The following is a 5,575-nucleotide window of genomic DNA, read 5'->3' on the forward strand; positions in this document are numbered from 1 at the left end:
TGACTATTTTACAATCTATTTCATTACCTAATGTGATCTCTGCCAACTGCCCCACTAAAATGTTTCTCAAAAAAGTTTAATTTATCAATCACAAATATCTCTTTTAGGATTTATTCTGGTCAGACTTTCCACTGCATTTGACTCTAAGATTCTTGTAGCAATCTTAACACTTAATCAATTTTGCTTTGTATCTTTTCATACTTTCTCTCCTTTTACACTACATTTAAAGTATAGACACATTTCTATTTTAAACTCTGATCATTTTTTTAACTATTCTTACTATCTCAAGTTTCACATCTACTTCATTGTTCACCTCTCTATGGAAACTCAATTCATTAAGTATTATACTTTATATACATTAAGTTCTCAATAAACATTTACCAAGTAGAATTGACTTGTTATAGTATGCCTTACTCCTAACCTTTTCAGATTTGAATCTGTCAAGTGGAACTAGCATGACCACCTCAAAAGTATCTGCCTGATAGATCAATGAAGCATAATCTGAGTTAAGAAATCCTTCTTTTAAAAATGATATAGCTTCAAGAGAAACAAAACCATCTGTCAATGAAGCATAATCTGAGTTAAGAAATCCTTCTTTTAAAAATGATATAGCTTCAAGAGAAACAAAACCATTTTCTATATATTTTCTACATTAAATAACCATACTGGTTACTTCTTTGCATTTTTGGAGAAAGGAAAATGTGAAGTAGAGCATTGCTAGAGATAGCATGGGACTTATGAAATATGAATATTCTTTTTTTAATATTGAGTAATAGATGTCCCTAAAAAGTTTAATGCTGAATTAGGAAAACTCTTATTGATCTATTTTAAATCTAATATAAAATAACTCATATAAGATAGAGTCTCAGTCTTTTCACCACATCCCAAATACCCTCTCCCACCAACTGATAGTTTTTCAAAATATCTGAAATTTGAGACATCTTTAGAAGGAATTATGACTGTCTTTGGTATGTTAATTCTGCTACTTCTAATAAAATTGTTTTACTAAGTCTCAGCTTTAATTGAGTTCTCTGGTATTTGTAATTTCCAATTATATGTGGAAGGTCTACAGGTCATAGTATAATCCTTACACAAAGAAATAAAAGGTATGGAGCTAGAAAATGGAAGGACAGAGATTGGATCAATATGATAGGGTAAATACATGAATCGCTCCCTATCGAAATCACAAAGTATTTTAAAGAGGGAGTTCATCAGTTGTCCAATGACAAGTCATTTTATAATTTCACTTGTATTACATCATTTTAGAATGACATTTATATTATAAACTGATGTATCATAAATAGAACAGCCTTTTTAAGATGTGCCTAGACATTATAATTCAATAATTTCAGAAGGACAGTCTTACAAGGCTGCCATTATGGTTTTGGCCAGGTTGCATTCATGTTTGGAGACTTGACTGGGAAAGAATCCACTTCCAGGCTTATTTAAGATGTTGGCAGAATTTATTCACTTGCTCTTATATGATTGAAGTCTCCAGCTCCTACCTGCCTGTGAGCTGAAGTTTGCCTTTAGGTTCTGAGGCAGCCCACAGTTTCTTATCACGTGGGCTGCTTCAACTTGGCTGCTCACTTTAAGTATGCAAGGAGAGTATCTAGCACCAGTCTTTTAAGATGGAGTCTTATAGCACATGATCTAATCCTAAGGTTCTAATACCCTACCACCTTTGCTATATGATATTGCTTAGAAAAGGATGACAAGCCCCCTGCACACTCGACAATGGATAATATACAGGTGTGAACACAAATGAGACTCATTTGGGACACCTTGAGGTCTGACAGAGGTCTCAATAAATATGTTTGATTATTTATGTAGAGAGAGATGCTCATCCTAGAATAAAAGGAAAGGGTAGAATACTAGAGAGAGTTCTTAAGAAGATAAAATCAGTAAACTGCCAATTCTCCCCTATATAGAAGGTTAGTAAGGATTTGCATCTTGTGTAGTACAGTAAAGGGCAAGTCAGTAGGCCTTGGGACACATGATGTACCCTGCTCCTTGTCTGTATACACCCTTGGAATCTAATCCTTTCTGCATCAAGTTAATTCTTCTCACTGTTTAGTATGGTTTACTTTGAGGAAACATGGGTACATTAGTATTCATAAAATGAAACAAGAAGAGCTAGATTAGGTTGTATTTACAAATATCCCTTACCAAATTTTAGTGGATTAAAATCATATACATTTAAATCTTATTCATGCTACATATCCATCATGGCTCATAAGGGCATTCCACTTCCAGTCTCCCTCAGTCCAGGACTCAGGCTGCTAGAGCAGCTATCTGGAAAATTGTTGGTCTCCTAATAGGAACAAAGGCTACATGGCAAATTGTACAGTAGCTCTTAAAGATTCTACTAGAAGTAGATATTTGTCACTGATCTTCATATTAACTAACGTTAGCCACGTGGCCACACTAAATTTCAAAGAGGTGGACCATGAAAGATAATTGTAAATATATGATGGACTAGGCCAAAAGTAACTAAGAGGAGATGATATTACCCATTGGAGAAAAGCCATCACATTACCCTCCAGACAGGGAAGAAACAAATATACATATTTTTGGTGTGAAATCAGATGAAGACAAATTAGCAAAATCTTTGTTTACTCTCCAGAGTTTAATTAGATAGTTTGGGGAAGCTCAAGAAAAGAGGACTTTCTTGTTTCCAGCACCTGCTCCTGTCCCCAGTCAAGTGTCCTCTAATACCATTAGAAGAAAGCTTGGTGTGATTTATATATGTACCAATGCTGCTTTTATACTTTTCATACTTTTTACTTACCTTTAGACTCAAGTATTTCTTTTCTTCCTCTGTACATTGCATTGTTTTGCTCAGCAGAAGAATAATACAGGAAAGACAATATCAATATTTTCTGCATATTGTTCTCCACAATTTTAACTTAGAGAAAATATCATGCAATTGCTATTATGTGTATCTGTGGTACAGAAGTTTTGAGAATGACCAAAGGAGATTAAATAGATAATAGATAGATGTGTAGATAGATAGCTAAAATGAATAATAAATAGGCTGAATAATAATACTGCACATTATTATTCTCAGAGTTCGTGGTAGATTGGAGGAGTGGAAGTTCTGAACAAGTAAGATTTTTATTGCTTCTTCTCATGGGCACACCCATATTCTTGTTCTTGATTTCCTTTCTGAGAATTTTCCTTCTTTCATGTATAATAGCTGTTGAAATTCATTATCAGTAAAGCTAGGACTCAGAAAAAAAAGTCATCTTAAAAAGAAGACTCATATTTTAGAATTCAAAAATGGAGATGTTATGATATTAAAAATGATGGTAATCCATGAAACAAGTTAAAATGGTGATAGGCACAAATTATTTTGATGAATGTGGGTATGAATCAGATTATGATGACTGAGTATTTTTTAAAAATAAGATTTTTTTGTGTGTTTACTTTGGCTGCACATGTACTAAAATTGCAACAATACAGAGATTAGCATGATCACTGTGCAAAATTGACATGCAAATTCATGAGCTATTCTATATTTTTGCAATGATAGTTAACAATATTACATTGTGTATTTAAAATTCACAAAAAGGTGCTCCCTTCAGCCTCATATATATTAAAATTTGCAAAAAAGGTAAAGCTTAAATTAATCTTCTCACTACACACACACACACACACACACACACACACACACACACAATGGTAACTATGCAGAGGTGATGGATATGTTAAGTAGCTTCGTTGTGATTTTTTTATGATATTTACATATATTTAAAACCATGTTGTACACTGTAAACATATACAATTTGTATATGCTAAAGTATATCAATAAAGCTGTTAAAAATTGAAAAACATATGATTCTTTAAAGATAGGGTGTGTTGTCATTTGGAATTTTTACTTAGTCTTCAAAATTTCATGGATCTTTCATTCTAAAAATCAAACACTACGAAACAGGAAAAATATAATTAATATTCATCCTGTGTGAGACATTTTATATGTATATGTATATGTATAGTCTGAATCTGTGTGCTAATAGAAAAAAGTAAGTTATGATCAATAATTTTGATTATTTAAAAATATATATCTAGTTTTCATTTTCTTCTTTATACAATGTCATTTTCACTACAGCAAAGAAAAAATGTTTACCTAATTAATATTTATGTTAATCAGGAAAATACAATTTAATTTTCTATGAATGACTAATTTTCTTGATTCATATACCTTGTGAGACCATTACTATGATCTATAATGAGAAGATGGTTGTTTTATTTTGATGATAGATCTTGCCTCTTTTTAATGATCTTTCTAGCCTTTTTCTCTGAATTTCAGAGAAAGTCCAAGAACCTTAGATTTGTTTCCAGATATTGATAAAAGATTGTAGGAGAGGAAACAGAATCATTCCAATGTCCTAAAAACTATCTTTTGTCTCAGAAATTAAAAATCCAATAAATCTTCCAGAAAAAATGCTGAGCCCAGGATTATTTTATAAGAGCATCTGAGTGCTTCCACAAATTTATAGAAGTAGTTAGGTAGGATTTTCTTTATTTAATGATATGTGAGATTTAGTAGATGTTTAGTGAGGACTGAGGCCCTCAATTACCTCAGCTGTCAAGAATGCTGATGGCTGACAGCTTTTAACTAAATCCTAAGCATAATTTGGTTAGGTTCTCTAGAAATTGTCCTCAGTTCAAAAGATCTGCATCCCTTAAATCTATGCTCCCTTCCCAGGGCAGCTTGCATCCAATGACTGGTTCAGAGGGATGCAAAAAAGACAACTCCTGTCTTACAATAGGATGATTGTGTAAGGCCATCCCGGCTCGAGAATTCTCCATAGGGTTTGCTAAGGCCTTTGTGGTTATTGCACTGCAGTTCAACTTCTTCTCCTGCCCAATCCTACTCCTTTTCTCTCTCACAGTTAATTCCCAATACACTTTTCCAATAAACTTACTTCATGAAAATCTCAGTTTCAGAGTCTGTTTCTCAGACGATCTTCTCTGTGACATGGATGTTTAGAAAGACAACAAATATACAAATATTTTGGCCTTTTGAGCCATGCTTCTCTTGCTCAGGCCTGCTTCTACGTCTGGAAGTGTACTTTCTCTTCTAATAAAACTTTTCTTTTCTACTGTAAAAAAAAATAAATAAATAAATTCAAATGTTTTCTTATACATTGTATTTAAAGAAATCCATCTTTTAGAAACAGCCTCATAGTCAATACTTTTAGAGACCCGAAATAAAAGTTCCCAGAGATGTTCAAGTACATTCTAAGTATTTCCCTTCAATCTTATCATAAAAGATTAACAATCAGGAATATAGATCCTGCAACCTTATCTATTAGTTCTAGAAAATCATCTGCTAGTAAGACTAATAGCATCTTCCAGAGTTGTGCAAACTATAGATTCTTCTGTTCAAATAAAATGTTTCTGACCCAGGTTGGGGAGCTCCAATAACTAAACCCATAGCTCAGAGTTCTAGGTAGATGCGATGATAAATTTTTACTCTCTAAGAAGAATGTTAAAACTTGAAGCATTATACAACAATGGAGAATCCCTGCTAACACTGCATTATCAAGTGCATACCTATGCTTTACAG

General features: G+C 33.0%; 1 non-coding gene across 1 annotated transcript; it reads left to right on the forward strand.

The window, feature by feature from the left end:
- Positions 1–3,423: 3,423 nt before the first annotated feature.
- Positions 3,424–3,525, forward strand: LOC112476918. Its single transcript, XR_003045250.1, has one exon. It is a non-coding gene; the product is annotated as a U6 spliceosomal RNA (small nuclear RNA).
- The last annotated feature ends 2,050 nt before the right edge of the window (positions 3,526–5,575 follow it).

Source organism: Pteropus alecto, unplaced genomic scaffold, assembly GCF_000325575.1.
Source record: "Pteropus alecto unplaced genomic scaffold, ASM32557v1 scaffold81, whole genome shotgun sequence".
Lineage (NCBI taxonomy): Eukaryota > Metazoa > Chordata > Mammalia > Chiroptera > Pteropodidae > Pteropus > Pteropus alecto.